This window comes from Lepus europaeus, chromosome 4 (assembly GCF_033115175.1).
Source record: "Lepus europaeus isolate LE1 chromosome 4, mLepTim1.pri, whole genome shotgun sequence".
Lineage (NCBI taxonomy): Eukaryota > Metazoa > Chordata > Mammalia > Lagomorpha > Leporidae > Lepus > Lepus europaeus.
In genome coordinates, this window is record NC_084830.1 from 22,638,337 (window position 1) to 22,655,640 (window position 17,304).

Consider the following 17,304-nt stretch of genomic DNA (forward strand, 5'->3'; position numbering starts at 1 on the left):
GAAAAACACAAGCATAGCCTCTTCCCGAGGTGATTAGCACATCCGGACCTTTCCACATTTCTGTTAAGAGGTTTTTTCAGAGTACTTTGGGCAGGGGGGTCTTATAAACCTCCCTGTCCCAGTGTCGTAGGGCTGCTGTAAGGCCCTTCTCATCAGCATTTAAATGATTTAAAACAAACAATGAATGAGACAGTACATGATGAGGTGAGAAATAAGAATTTGCAGTTTGAAGACGCTCCAATTGTAATTTTAATGTTTGATGAGCTCTTTCAATGATTGCCTGTCCTTGAGGATTATAAGGAATTTCTGTAATATGAGTTATGTGCCATTGGGCACAAAAATTTGCAAATGCTTTAGAGATATAAGCTGGTCCATTATCAGTTTTTATTTGAGAAGGAATGTCCATAATTTGAAAACACTGAATTAGATGTTGAATAACATCTTTTACTGCTTCTCCCGTTTTAGCAGAAGCATGCACAAAATGAGAAAAAGTGTCAACAGTCACATGCACATATCCCAACTTACCAAAAGAAGACACATGAGTTACATCCATTTGCCAAATAATGTTAGCTTTTAAACCTCGGGGATTTACACCCATCTTTGGAGGATGATATACGGGGGGACAATGAGTACATTGTTTTACAATCTGTTTTGCCTGTTCTCTAGTAATAGAGAACATTTTTCGCAAAGAGGCTGCGTTTTGGTGATGAATGTTATGACTCTCTAATGCCTCCTGCACTGTAGCTACAATAGACTGGGTATGCATATCTGCTATGGCATTTCCTTCTGCCAGAGGCCCTGGCAATTTACTATGGCCCCTTATATGTGCTATGTAAAACTTTGCCGTTCTTTTTCTGATTAACTTTTGTAATTGTCTTAATAAAGTAAGAATGGGTGATTTTCCTGATAAGAGAGCTGTCTCTAGAGCCGGAAATAAATTAACCACATATTTAGAATCTGAATAAAGGTTAAATGGTTGTGAAAATTTTGTAAAGGCCAAAATGACTGTTTTTATTTCCGCCTGCTGGGCAGAGGTTTTTTCACCACTCTCAACATACACACCGTGCTCTTTAGAATAAACCACAGCACAACCTGAAGATGACCCATCAGTAAAAATATTTTGAGCTTTAGCTAAGGGTTGTGGCGAAAACCAGACTGGAAATACCAATTTTACGTGTCTTGCAAATTCTATAATAGGATGTTTTGGATAATGATATTTTATCTGCCCTGTATAGTTTTGCAGCGCTATGACCCAATTTTTATTATTTTGCATTAGCTCCTCTACTTGACTTTTATTGTATGGTGTGACAATAGTGGCTGGCTCCTTGCCAAACAATTTTTTAGAGCGAGCTCTACCTTTGGTAATTAGTAAAGCACATAAATAAGGATAATCTGCAAGCATTTTTGCCTGTGTATGAGGCAAGTGAAGCCATTCCAAGACTCCCTCCTGCCATAGGCAAGCTGTAGGCGTATAAGCTGTGGAAAATATTAACAGACTCCATGGCTCAGTATAATTTACCTGATGCACTCTTGCTTTTGATAATGCCTGTTTAACTAACTGTAAAGCCTGTAAAGCTTCCGGGGTCATAATTTTAAGTGACTTTGGATCTGAATCCCCATGCAAGATAGAATATAAGGGACTCAATTCCCCTGTGGTTATTCTTAAATGAGGTCTTAACCAATTAATGTCTCCTAATAATTTTTGATAATCATTTAATGTCTTTAACCTATCCCTTCTTATTGTAACTTTTTGTGAAATAATATAATCATCCTTTATAATTTGACCCAAATAATTTAGAGGTCGATCTCTCTGCACTTTATCAGGAGCAATAACCAAGCCATGAGCAGTTAAAGTTTGAATAGTATCATACAACAAATTATCTAATATAGCAGAATTTTCATGAGCCAATAATATATCATCCATATAATGAATTATATATGCAGTAGCATATTTTTTCCTTATAACTTGCATAGCCTTGTCTACAAATTTCTGACATAATGTAGGAGAATTTTTCATCCCTTGTGGTAAAGTGACCCACTGATACCTTCTATAAGGTTGCTTAAAATTTGATGATGGCACACTGAAAGCAAAATGCTCACAATTTGCAGGATCCAATTTTATGGTAAAGAAACAATCTTGTAGATTTATAATAATGACTTTCCATCCTTTAGGAACAGCAACCGGAGATGGCAGTCCAGGTTGCAGAGGACCCATGTCCCTCATAACTGCATTAACGGCTCTTAAATCTTGTAAGAGCCTCCATTTACCTGATTTTTTCTTTATAACAAATACTGGTGTATTCCAAGGACTTTTTGATTCTACTAAATGCCCTTTTTTTAGTTGTTCTTGTACTAGCTGTTCAAGAGCCTGTATTTTTTCTTCCGTAAGGGGCCACTGACTCACCCACACAGGTTTTTGAGTCAGCCACTGAATTTTATCTGTAAAAAGATTTTCTGCAGTGGCCCCTATAAAAAATGCTGTTCATTTAAATTATCTGCTGTTACCAACCTAACTTCCATTGCGTCCAAGAAATCTCTTCCCCATAGTGTAAATGGTAAAGAGGGAAGAACATAAGGCTGTATATAACCTTCCTTACCTTCACAAGTCCATTTTAACATTGCTGAACTTTGCAGGACACCATTAGCTGTCCCCAGTCCCAACAGTGAGGAACCTGTCTGTTGCACTGGCCAAGCTGAAGGCCAATCCGAGGAAGCTATACATGTTCTATCTGCTCCGGTGTCAAGGAGCCCTTTAAATTTTTTGCCATTGAGATACACGACTTTGAATGGACGCTGGCCAAGATCTTGCATCAAAAATACACCCTCATCAGTGCTGCCAAACTGGCCTTGGCCCCTGTTTTTTTTGTAAAATTTTGTTTGGCAGGTTTATATAAGGTAATAATAAGATTTGAGCTATTCTTTGTCCTTTGTGAATTTGAATTGTCTCTTTTAAAGGTCTGATCATTATCTTTATGTCTGCTTCAGTGTCCGCGTCTAAGACACCAGGAAGCACTTCAAAATTTTTTGCATAATTTGAACTTCTGTCAATTATTAATCCGACTGTCTGAGGCAACAAAGTTCCTTTTACATTAGTGGGCACTAAAGTTACTCCGTCCCACTTAGACACTATAATGTCTTTTGAGCTAGCTAAATCCAGCCCTGCACTACCCGGTGTTGCCCTAGGCAAATTATGCACCGTAAATTTCGGGGCTTCAGGGTTTAATTGCTGTTTCTGCCCTGCTGACTCCTCTCCCTTTGGAGTGGGGCTAGGAGACCGCCCCTCATCTAGTTTTTTGCTTCCTCCTGTTTCTCTTTTTTCTTATTTAAAGGAGTCCCATCTTTATGGAACTTGGATTTACACTCATTTTTCCAATGTCTTCCCTTCTTACACCGAGGACACAGCCCCGGCGGCCCTTGCTTCTTTGAGCCTTCTTTTGAATGTTTGCATTCCCTCTGCATATGCCCTGGTTGGCCACAATTATAGCAAACATCCATGGATGATGATTTGGCGCCTCCTCCGTATGTTTTCTTAACATATGCACTAAACTTCTGACCTTTCATAGCTGCAGCATAGGCCATTCCCTGGACTATAGCTGGTGAGGCATCTAAACATGCTTTTACATAGTCTTGAATAGTTCCTGTCTTTCTAATAGGCCGAATTAAATCCTGACACAGTGGATTAGCGTTTTCCCAAGCCAAGTGTTTTAAGAGCATGTCTGTCCCCTCAGAAGGGGGCAGCATCCTAGTTACTGCTTCTTCCAATCTGGAAATGAAATCCTGATAAGGCTCTTCCGTTCCCTGTCTAATACCTGCCAATGTTCCTGGTTTGGTTCCTGTAGGGGGAATGTTACGCCAAGCGTATATTGCATTGTTTGTTATTATCTTTAAAATGTCTTTTGGAATTTTTTGCTGAGCATTTAAGGGGGCATATTCCCCTGACCCCATAAGCATAGACAATGTAGGCTTAGGGCCTCTTTTCTTGTTACTTTGGTCAATAGTTTTTTTACACTTATCCTCATACTCCGTTCTCCAAAGGATAAAATCCCCAGGATTAAGAGTGGCCTTAGCTGTTTGCATCCAATCATAAGGGGTCAGCCATAAGCTGGCTATCATGTCCACAATTTGTAAAGTGTAAGGCGCGGTAGCACCACTAGTTTTTACTGCGCTCTGCAGTTCTTTGAGCGTTTTTAAAGGTAAGGGCTCCCAGATAGGTTCTTCATTTTCAGAGGTTTCCACAACAGGAAAGATGCCAAAGGCAACATCCCCATTTTTCCGAGCCTCAGCTATGGCACCTTTAAAGCCCATTGGAGGAGGGGGTAATGGAGGAGGGCACCTTCTAGGCTTAGGAGGCTTCCTCATCATAGATTGCATAGGAACAGGAGGAGGCCGATGGTGGTCTCTATAATTATCCTCCTCGTCCTCCTCTCGTTCTTCGTCCTCCAATTCCTTCCAATCTACCTCGCTATAATCATCATCTTTCTTTTCATCCTTTTTTATGGCATTATACACCATAGGAGGTGCAGAAGCCATCAAAGGAATACACTTCCTGGGACCCCCTGGAGCACAGTCCGATATTTTATAACCTGTAGCTTCTCCTATATCAGAGGCTGTCTCACGGCACAAGCCTTCAAATGGCGTGGTTTCTGCCAAAAGTTCTTTAATTAGGTACCAAAGTTGATATGCTTGTGGGGGCAAGGTATTTTCCCCTTGGTTTTGCACATACGTACGCATTTCTTTGCCAACCTTTTTCCAATCCTCTAAGACTAAAGAGCCTCCCTCCAGGAACCAAGGACTAACCCTTCTGAGAAAAGAAGTAAAAGTTTTTACTGTTTTTACCGAGACAGGAAATCCAGATTTAGTCAGCATTTTCCGTAGCATGACAACTAGCATTTTTTCTTTTTTGGTTAAAGCATGCCCCATGATTCCCCTTTACAATGATTATTTACACTTAACCAGTAAGCCTTCACTGGCGGATCTGCAGAATCCTGGTAAAAGCCGTTTCTTATTCCTGAAGAAAAAGAAAGAAAAAGATTACCTGTCCTTCAGGTCCCTGTTCGGGCGCCACCTGCCGCGGACCGGCTCTCGCGTAGCCACCAGACCCGAGGGGAACGAGGGCCGAAAGCACAGGAGAAATAGAAATCGGCGAGGGGAAATGACAGACAGACACACACTTTTTGAGTATGTTGTTGCTGCAGTCGTCTGCCTGCAGTTGTCTGCCTGCAGTTTATTGGTGGGAAAACCAGAGTTTATATAGGGAAGCTTACATTGCTGAAGACAAAAGAAATTCCAAGATTACAAAAAACTTGTTAAGGCTAATGGGGTTACATGATTAACTTTACAAGAGACACAGGGAGACATTGTGGTGATGATTCGCAGTCCTACTTTTAAGAAAAGGTAAAGGTCAGGTTACTAGTTAACCTCTCATTAGGAGAACCTGGGACAGGGGAGTTATCAGATGGTGGTGCCTGTTAGCCTAAGTCCATATATCACCTATGTAAGATTGAATGTAGCTTTCTCATCCCCATGCTGCTTAAACTTGATAACCCAGAACCTAAATCACACCTCAGCTCTCTAAAGCTAACACCTCAGCTCCCTTTGTTTTATCTTGTCTAGGGTGTGCTGTTTTTTGTCAGTGTTTAATGCCTCCTCGTAAATTGCCCTAATGACTGGTGGGCCAAAGTCTAAAGTGCTTTTTGTTGATTTTTGTGAAATGCTTATTGGCACTACTTGACTCCTTTGTTTCTAATCATGGTGCACTTGTCCTAACGCACTACGTGGCATAACTACTAAATACAAAATCACTATTAATGTTGAGACACATTGCTTTATTAACCAGCAGTAATTAGGTCTTCCACTTCTTGTTACGTAGCCAAAAGTCTTTACAACCCTGGGCTACACAGAAGCCACCGAGGCCACACCCCACAGGGTTCTCGCCTCGTCCCTGCAGCGTGAACCCCTGACGTAACAAAAGTTTGCTACGCAGGTGTTACAACAGCTGTGGGCGCAGCAAGATCTGACTAAGTACCCAAGCTTCAGGGAAATTTTTGGCAAGGAGAAGACAAGGAGGTCATCTATTCATGGCGAGGTAAAAAAGGATTAAACTTAAAAGGAATTTGAACTCCCTTTTGGCAAAGATCCTCCATTTTTTTCTAGGCTCTCTGCCCAAGCATAGATTCAACCTTCATCTTGCAGGTGTCTGTATTATACAGTGGGTGTCATTTCATGGGGATGGGCTGGAGGCAACCTGGCTAAATATCAAAACAGAGAGTCTGAGAATGGGGAGGAGGTGCTACTTCTTCATGTTTCTCCACGCCTTAATTTGCAGCTAGGTTAGTCTTCCTTGGAATTTTAACTTCTACTCCTAATGTAGAGAACATTGTTCAATGCTTTCAAACTTATAAACGACTCACAGGCAACTTTAAAAAATAAAAGATTTACTTATTTATTTGAATGGCAGAGAGTTTGAGAGAATGGGAGAGAGACATCTTCCACCCACTACTTCACTTCCCAAATGGTCACAACAATTGGAGCTATGCCAGGCCTAAGTCAAGAGCCTGGAACTCTAGAACTCTACCCAGGTCTCCCATGCAGGTGGTGGGCCCAAGTACTTGGGCCATTTTCTGCTGCTTTCCCAGGCACTTTAGCAGGGAGCTGGATCAAAAGTGGAGTGGCATGGAAGATTTTTCCATTTTCTGGTATCTTCTTCTATTTCTTTGTTTAAGATTTTGTAATTCTCATCGTAGAGATCTTTAACCTTCTTGGATAAGTTTATTCCAAGGTATCTGATTGTTTTTGTAGCTATTGTGAATGGGATTGATCTTTGAAGTTCTTTCTCAGCCGTGGCATTGCCTGTGTATACAAAGGCTGTTGATTTTTGTGCATTGATTTTATATCCTACCAATTGCAATTTTAAAAGCATGGAAATAAAAAAATACATTTCATTCTCACAATGGAATTTATGCAACATTAAAAATTAATCATACTCATATACAGAGCCAAATACATATAATAAAAAAGTGCACTGTTAAGGAATAGTAAAATGGAGTTAGATGGCCCTGCAGCAGAACTCTTGTGGCTGGATTAAAGTGACCAGGGAACAAATATCTTTGTGAAGACAACTATAATAACAACAGCTAACAGTTACTGGTCTGCTATGTACATGCATATACCTATACAGGATCCCAGTATTAATGATATCTCTACTTATGAAAGTGATACACAGTCAGTAGAGATTGTACTTAAAATCTTGAATGTGGATCTTTTCCTGGGCTAGAGATATGCAGCACAATTCTCCATCTCAACTCGGGACAGTGGCAGACAGCTGAGCCTCAGCTTCCAGACAGCCCAGTGATCACGAGAGGAAACAACTGAAGCGTCTTGTGTGGCGAAGCTGTCACATTTGGAAGATCTAGTGCATCAAGTGCACTTTCAGTTTATGATATTGTCAACTTAGAATGAGTTTCCTGGGTTGTAACTGCATGGCAAATTGAGAAGCACCTGCATGTAATGCAAATATACACAAGGAAGGCTTTATTAGACTCATTCTACAGAAAATTGAAAAAGGTTAAGTAGCTTGACCAAGGTCTTAAAGCTATTCCATGTTAGGAACCAGGATTCAGTAGTAAGTTAGCTTGGCTCTCAAGCAACACACCAGGACAAGAGCAAGTAAGACAGTTTGTCAGCCAAGTTTTCCTAAGCACCAAAAAGTCAGGAATCTGCATATAGTAGCCACAAATTTCTACCAGCCCTGTAGGATTTCACCACCTAAATAGTGAAGATAGGAAAGGAATAAGTTGCGTGACCTGGAACAAGAAGATAATCGTAAAACAGAATGTTTTTACTTTTCCTTTTTCTTTGTTTCTATGACTTTTGTTAACATAGTTTTTAACAGTCTTTTAAAAATGTTGGCCCTGGGGCAGGTTAAGCTGCTGCCTACAGTGCCAGCATCCCATATGGGTCCTGGCTGCTCCACTCCCTATCCTACTCCCTACTAATATGCCTGGGAGGGCAGAGGAGGACAGCCCAAGTTCTTAGGTTCCTGTACTTCTGTTGCAAACTTGGAAGAAGCTCCTGACTCTTGGCTTTGGCCTGGTCCAGCCTCAGCTGTGGCAGTCATTTAGGGAGTGAACCAGCAGATAGACAACATCTCTCTCTCTGTGTGTCTCTCTCTCTGTCTCTCTCTCTCTCTCTGTAACTCTGCCTTACAAATAAATAAAAAATAAATCTTTTAAAAAATGCTAGTCCCTTCACCCCCAAACTTGCATCAATGAATTCTGAGTGGAACTAAGCACTGGACTAAGTTCTGGATTCAGAACAACACATGTGAGCAATTTCAAGTTAGCAACAGGAGTGCCTTGTGGTCATGGGACTCTTCCATAGACTGCATCATGCAATTCACTAGGCGCTAGCCTAAGTGGCTGTTGAGCAATTGAAATGTGGCTAGAGCAACTAAGGAGCTCAAATTTTCACTATAGTCAATCTACACAGCCACGTGTGGCTAGAGGCTGTGTCCTGAACAGTCCAGTTCTAGGGTTTCCTATTTATTGAGAAAACAAATGCAGCTCCATCTAGTGGATGCTCCTTCAGCCTGACCAAGGATGGCTCAGAACAGCATCACAGCTGGCAGATGATTTTTACAGTGGATAGAGAGAAGGAAACGTTTGTTATTGTAAGCTTCTGGGATTTTTCTATTGTGTAATGAACTAGTGAAGTAACATAGTGAAGTAACATTTTCCTGATGTAGAACTAATTAGATGAGACCTTTAGTAGAAGGGTTGGAACCAAGTCACCATTGTCCATTATGGTGGAGGAAGGTAGTCCTGTGTCACATGTGTAGGGTGCTGCCCCTCTGATGCCACCTTCCTGATACTCACAGTCTAGCCTCAGCAGGAGCAAGTGTAAAGCATACATGTGCCTTGGTCCTCAGGTGATCTAATGTGAATTCCTGCTCCACCACTTAATACTGTATAAGTTTGGGAAAACTACGCCATCCTTTAAACCTTAGTTTCATTGCCTGTTAAGTAGGTAGAAAAGCAAGCTTTTATGAGGACTAAGTAAGATAATATATGTAGACTGACACATAGTAAGTGGTGTTCACAGAAGTTCTTCTCCTTATAGTGTTAGTTTGAAATATCCATGGAATCACACAGCCACAATAGCATGTATACCATGGGGAATCTTTACACGTCTTTAATCTGAAATTCTGTCATTCTTTAGTTGTTCTTAAATTACTTAATCTCTTACAGGTTACTTATTTCCAAAATGGATAGTAAACTACTGAACTAGGTGGAGCTGCTGTGTTGGTTAGATGAGATAGTATGGGTGGAGTACCTGACACGTAGTAGGTGTTCAACATGTGCTCTCTTTGTGGTCAAGCCATTGTCTTTACTGTTTCATTCTTCTCCCCTGCTCTACCTTCCCTTCCTCCCTCTCTTTCTCTCTCTCTCTCTCTGCAATGCACATTTCAATCCCAATTGCATTGAACCTGGCCATAAGCACATGGACAGTTTCTAGTTAAAATAAGGATGCCTACGGGTAATCAAAGATAAAATAAACAAATGGGATTACCTCAAATTGAAGAGTTTCTTTACAGCAAAGGAAACAATCAGGAAAGTAAAGAGGCAACCAACAGAATGGGAGACGTTATTTGCAAACTACACAACAGATAAAGGATTAACAAGTAGAATCTATAAAATGATCAAAAAACACCACAAAATCAAAACAAACAACCCAATAAAAAAATGGGCCAAGGACCTTAACAAACATTTTTCAAAAGAGGAAATCCAAATGGCCAACAGACACATGAAAAAATGCTCAGGATCCCTAGCTATCAGGGAAATGCAGTTCAAAACCACAATGAGGTTTCACCTCACTCCGGTTAGATTGGCTTACATACAGAAATCAACCAACAACAGATGCTGGAGAGGATGTGGGGAAAAAGGGACACTAACCCACTATTGCTGGGAATGCAAACTGGAAAGCCACTATGGAAGTCAGTCTGGAGATTCCTCAGAAACCTGAATATAACCCTACCATACAACCCAGCCATCCCACTCCTTGGAATTTACCCAAATGGAATTAAAGGGGAGAAAAAAAGAGCCATTTGCACCTCAATATTTGTTGCAGCTCAATTCACAATAGCTAAGACATGGAATCAACCTAAATGTCCATCAATGGATGACTGGATAAAGAAACTATGGGATATGTACTCTATGGAACACTATACAGCAGTAAAAAAAAAAAAAAAAAAAAAAAAAAAAAAAAAACCACACACACACACAATGAAATCCGGTCATTTACAACAAAATGGAGGAAGCTGGAAAACATCATGCTGAGTGAAATAAGCCAGTCCAAAAGGGACAAATATCATATGTTCTCCCTGATCAATGGCAATTAAACGAGCATCTAAAATGATACCCATTGAAGTGAAATGGACACTATGAGAGACAATGACATGATCAGCCCTTGTCTAGACTGTTGAGGAACAACTTACTATTTTATTCCTTTTAGTATTTTTGTTGTTGTTGTTGTTGCTCTGTTTGTTCTACATAAGACCATTGGTTGAACTCTGTAAAAAAAGAAAAATAAAATAAGGATGCCTAAGCCCTTTCTAACTCAGCACACCCTCCCTAGCACATGTGAAAATAATTGATAAAATGTGGTCCATGGCCATCAAAGAAAGAGATGCCTTTCTCTGAAGGGAAGAAAGAACTTCCACTTTGACTATGGCCTTGTCTAAATAAGATTGGAGTTTGTGAACTCAAGAGGATTCCATAGCCTTGGTAGCTCATGACATGAGCCTCGGGTGATTACTGACATCATAAATAAAAGTGTCAGTTGTTAAATCAACAATAGGAGTCACTGTGCACTTGCTCCCCATGTAGGATCTCTGTCCTTAATGTGTTGTACTATGTGAATTAACGGTAAAACTACTACTTAAACAGTTCTCTATACTTTGTGTGTCTGTTTGGGTACAGTCTGTTGAAATCTTAACTTAGTATATTAGTATATATTAGTATAAGTTGATCTTCTGTATATAAAGATAATTGAAAATGAATCTTGATGAAGAATGGGATGGGAGAGGGAGTGGGAGATGGGATGGTTGTGAGCGGAAGGGAGGTTATGGGGGGAAAAGCCACTATAATCCAGAAGTTGTACTTTGAAAATTTATATTTATTAATTAAAAGTTGGGAAAAAAATGTGGTCCATGGTCACAAGTTAGGCAGCCTTGAAGGAACAGTAAAGATGCCTCTTGAATTTCCAAGCTTAGGAGATGGAGAAGATGCCATTTACCAGTATTCTAGGGTGGGAGTGGAATGTGTCTGACCTGACCTTCCTTGAGAGAGGCAATGAGACCTGGAGTTACGGCCACATTTACATCATGCAAGAAAGTGGGACTTGAGCAAATCTGGAGAGATGGTGGAAGCCCAAGGTATAATCTCCAGAGCAACTGTTAAACATATGAAATTCCAGGAGTGATAAGATTTGCATGTCCAAAAGAGAAGGGGTAGAAAGTTCTGCCCCTGAGCCGGCATTGTAATGTCCCATAAGGGTACCTTATGTTTGTGTCCCATCTGCTCTACTTCCGATCCAGCTCTTTGCTAATGCTCCTGGGAAAGCAGTGGAAGATGGCCCAGTTGCTTGATCCCTTGCACCCACATGGAAGACCTGGATGAAGCTCCTGGCTCCTGGATTTGGCCTGGTCCAGCCCTGATCATTGTGTGGCAATTTGGAGAGTGAACTACTGGGTGGAAGATCTCTCTCTCTCTCTCTCTCTCTCTCTCTCTCTCTCTTTCTCTCTCTCCCCCCCCCTCCCTCCCTCCCTTCCTCCCTCCCTCTTTTCCTCTCGCCATCCATCCATCCCCTTCTCTCTTATAACTCTGTCAAATAACTAAATCTATAAAAAAAAAATTCTAAAAAGGAAGTTCTGCTTCCAGTTGGAGCTGTTCAGACTGGAGGAGACTTAGAGATATAACAATTAAATATCATGTGGAATCCTGAATAGATCCTGGAACAGAAAAAGGAAATAATTTAAAAAAACTGATGACATTGAAATAGAGTGTACATGTTAATCCTGTAATGCCAATTTTAATTTCCTGATTTTGATAATTGTACTATGATTATATTTGGTGTTAACATAACAGCAAGGTTACTTGGGACCAATCCTAACATTGGGAATGAATAAAAAAATGAATTGTATTAATTTGCATGCAGCAAAATATACAAATATTTGATAGTTCAATGTATTTTTATGCATGTAATATAGCCATGTGACATCCCCCTACTCACTCAGCCTTCATCAGGTTGTAGACTGCATCCCTCCACCCTTCCACATTACAAATCTATGGTGTTAGAAGTCAAGCTAGGGGCGGAGCCAAGATGGCAGAATAGTGAGGACGCGCACTGATAGTCCGGGAAAAGATAGGTTGATAAAAGAGGAATTACGGTAATTACAGGGAAAGGCTCAAGGAAAAAATTGCAGAGGAAACTCTTCCAGATCTAGTGGATGTGACACGGACAACCTACAGGGAGAGCAAGGATGCCCACGGCTCTGAAACCCAACAGCGGAGTCTACACATCTGTGCTGGAAGGGGAGGTGAGCTCAGTAACCTGAGACATTGGCGGGGGAAACGGCAGACAGAGCCTAGAGGGAACCAGGTTTGAAGCCCCACTGGGGAAAGGTCACCAGACCAACTACAGGAGAGAGAGGGAAAAAAAAGGGGGGGGGGAGGACCAGTACGGACGAGTTTCACTCTTTGCCCACCTCACAAACATGAGCAAGAGACAAAGAGCAGGCGCCATTCTGGATATAGATAAAAGGTGTGCGACCTCAGGGCTGTGCGCAACCTCAGAGCTGAGCGCGTGACCACAGAGCTGCACCCGCCCTCAGTCAAACAGAAAAACCTGACTGGGGGGGGGGGGGTAAAATACCAGGAGGTTAGGACTTAGTGAATAGGTAGAGCTAATGAACTGAGGCGGTGAAAAAAGAGACGGTGGGTGAGAGAACTCACGGAGGTCACATGAGTACTCTCCAGAGACCTACAATTTGGTAACCTTGGCAACCTGGTGGCAGACTGCAGGAGAAATTGAGCCTACACTGAGGGCAGCACAGATTCTTTGTGTGGTCTGTGGGGAAAAGCAGACAAATGATATACACACAGAAGCCAGAGATCAGAAGCTAACTACCATGAATTCCGCTCAGCTGTGCGGTATTACTTCCCTCCGGAATAAAAAATAAAAATAATAAATAAATAAATAGAGAGAGATTTACCATGCCTAACCTGAGTGTGTCACCTTTGACACACGTTTAACCCTGAAGAACTAAGCAGAGCTCTCTGGCCACACCCATCTCAAGCCTCCAAGACTCCTCCAACAGCAGACAGTCCACATAACACAGTCATAGTATAGCAAGAAAAAAAAATCACAGTGAGGGAAGAAGAATTCAAAGAATATCTCCACAATGCCAAGCAACAAACACAGAAACCAAGGAAACAAGATCAATGAAGACATTATGACGCCCCCAAATGAACAAAACACCCCAAGCCAAGATTATGAAGATGATGAGATCGAAGAAATGCAAGATATGGATTTCAAAAAATTTATGATAAGAACATTTAGAAGTTTTCAAAAGCAAATTCTTGAACTACAGAAATCCTTATTGGACAGGATAGAAAATCTCTCTCGTGAAAATGAAATCTTAAGGAGGATTCAAAATGAAACGCAGAAACTAGTAGAACAGAAAAGTGTGATAGTGAAGAGAAATCAAAATGAAATGAAGAACTCAATAGATCAAATGACAAACACATTAGAGAGTCTTAAAAACAGAGTCCGTGAAACAGAAGAGAGAATATCAGACTTAGAAGACAGAGCACAGGAAAGCATACAGTCAAACCAAAGAAAAAAAGAGGAAATTAGAAATCTAAAAAATATTGTTGGGAATCTACAGGATACTATTAAAAAACCCAACATTCGAGTTCTAGGAGTTCCTGAAGGCATAGAGAGAGAGAAAGGATTAGAAGGCCTTTTTAGTGAGATACTAGCAGAGAACTTTCTGGGTTTGGAGAAGGACAGAGGCACCTTAGTACAGGAAGCTCATAGAACCCCTAGTAAACATGACCAAAAGAGATCCTCACCACAACACGTTGTAATTAAACTCACCACAGTGAAACATAAAGAAAAGATCCTAAAATGTGCAAGAGAGAAACGCCAGATTACTCTCAGAGGATCTCCAATTAGACTCACAGCAGACTTCTCATCAGAAACTCTACAGGCTAGGAGGGAATGGCGAGACATAGGCCAGGTACTAAGAGAGAAAAACTTCCAGCCCAGAATATTATATCCTGCAAAGCTCTCATTTGTGAATGAAGGTGAAATAAAGACCTTTCATAGCAAACAGAAATTGAAAGAATTTGTCACCACTCGTCTGGCCCTGCAAAAGATGCTTAAAGATGTGTTAAACACAGAAACACAGTCATCAATATGAAAGAAGGTAAAGGAAGAAAACCTCCCAGTAAAAGATCACAGGAAGTTCAAAGCATATGTTAGAGAATATCTGGGAAAATGACAGGGCAAAGTTACTACTTATCAATAGTCACATTGAATGTTAATGCCCTTAACTCTCCAGTTAAAATACACAGATTGGCTGAATGGGTTAAGGTACAAAACCCATCTATTTTGCTGCTTGCAAGAAACAAATCTTTCCAACAAAGATGCAGGCAGACAAAGTGAAAGGCTGGAAAAAGATATACCATGCCAACAGAAATGAAAAAAGAGTGGATGTGGCCATCTTAATATCAGATAACATAAACTTTAACACAAAAGCTGTTAAGAAAGACAAAGAGGGGCACTATATAAGGATTGAGGGATCAATTCAGCAGGAAGATATAACGATTATCAATGTATATGCCTAATTACAGGGCACCAGTTTATTTAAAAGATTTGTTAAGGGACATAAAGGGAGACCTAGATTCCAATACAATAGTACTGGGGGACTTCAATACTCCACTCTCAGAAAAAGACAGATCAACTGGACAGAAGATCAACAAAGAAACAGTAGATTAAAATGATACTATTGCCCAAATGGACCTAACAGATATCTACAGAACTTTTCATCCTACACATAAAGAATTTACATTCTTCTCAGCAGTACATGGAACCTTCTCTAGGATTGACTACATACTAGGCCATAAAGCAAATCTCAACAAACTCAAAAGAATTAGAATCATACGATGCAGCTTCTCAGACCATAGTGAAATGAAGTTGGAAATTAGCAACTCAGGAATCCCTAGAACATAAGCAAACACATGGAGATTGAACAACATGCTCCTGAATGAACAATGGGTCACAGAAGAAATCAAAAGAAAAATCAAACACTTTCTGGAAGTAAATGAGAACAACAACACAACATACCAAAACTTATGGGATACAGCAAAAGCAGTGTTAAGAGGAAAGTTTATATCAATAGGTGCCTACATCAAGAAATTGGAAAGGCACCAAATAAATGAGCTTTAAACGCATCTCAAAAATCTAGAAAAACTGCAGCAAACCGGACCCAAATCTAGTAGGAGAAGAGAAATAATTAAAATCAGAGAAGAAATCAACAGGATTGAATAAAAAAAAAATTACAAAAAATCAGCCAAATGAGGAGCTGGTTTTTTGAAAAAATAAACAAAATTGACACCCCATTGGCCCAACTAACCAAAAAAAGAAGAGAAAAGACCCATATCAATAAAATCAGAGATGAAAAAGGAAACACAACAACAGACACTACAGAAATAAAAAGAATCATCAGAAATTACTACAAAGAGTTGTATGTCAGCAAACAGGGAAATCTATCAGAAATGGACAGATTCTTGGACACATGCAAGGTAACTAAATTGAACCAGGAAGACATAGAAAACCTAAACAGACCCATAACTGAGACAGAATTTGAAACAGTAATAAAGGCCCTCAGAACAAAGAAAAGCCCAGGACCAGATGGATTCACCACTGAATTCTACCAGACATTAAAAGAAGAACTAACTCCAATTCTTCTCAAACTATTCAGAACAATTGAAAAAGAGGGAATCCTCCCAAACTCTTTCTATGAAGTTACCATCACCTTAATTCGTAAGTCGGAGAAAGATGCAGCATTGAAAGAAAATTACAGACCAATATCCCTGAAGAACATAGATTTAAAAATCCTCAATAAAATACTGGCAAATAGAATGCAACAACACATCAAAAGATCATCCACCCAGACCAAGTGGGATTTATCCCTGGTATGCAGGGATGGTTCAATGTTCACAAATCATTCAATGTGATACACCACATTAACAAACTGCAGAAGAAAAACCATATGATTATCTCAATAGATGCAGAGAAAGCATTTGATAAAATACAACACCCTTTCATTATGAAAACCCTAAGCAAATTGGGTATAGAAGGAACATTCCTCAGTACAAACAAAGTAATTTATGAAAAACCCAAGGCCAGCATCCTATTGAATGGGGAAAAGTTGGAAGCATTTCCACTGAGATCTGGTACCAGACAGGGATGCCCACTCTCACCACTGCTATTCAACATAGTTCTGGAAGTTTTAGCCAGAGCCATCAGGCAAGAAAAAGAACTTAAAGGGATACAAATTGGGAAGGAAGAACTCAAACTATCCCTCTTTGCAGATGATATGATTCTTTATTTAGGGGACCCAAAGAACTCTACTAAGAGACTTTTGGAACTCATAGAAGAGTTTGGCAAAGTAGCAGGATATAAAATCAATGCACAAAAATCAACAGCCTTTGTATACACAGGCAATTCCTCAGCTGTGAAAGAACTGCTAAGATCAATCCCATTCACAATAGCTACAAAAACAATTAAATACATTGGAATAAACTTAACCAAAGGCGTTAAAGATCTCTACGATGAAAATTACAAAATCGTAAAAAAAGAAATAGAAGAGAATACCAGAAAATGGAAAAATCTTCCATGCTCATGGATTGGAAGAATCAATATCATCAAAATGTCCATTCTCCCAAAAGCAATTTATAGACTCAATGTGATACCAATCAAAATACAAAGACATTCTTCTCAGATCTGGAAAAAATGATGCTAAAATTCATATGGAGGCACAGGAGACCTTGAATAGCTAAAGCAATCTTGTACAACAAAAACAAAGCTGGAGGCATCACAATACCAGATTTCAGCACATACTACAGGGCAGTTGTTATCAAAACAGTGTGGTACTGGTGCAGAAACAGATGGATAGACCAATGGAGCAGAATAGAAACACCAGAAATTAATCCAAACATCTAGAGCCAACATATTTGA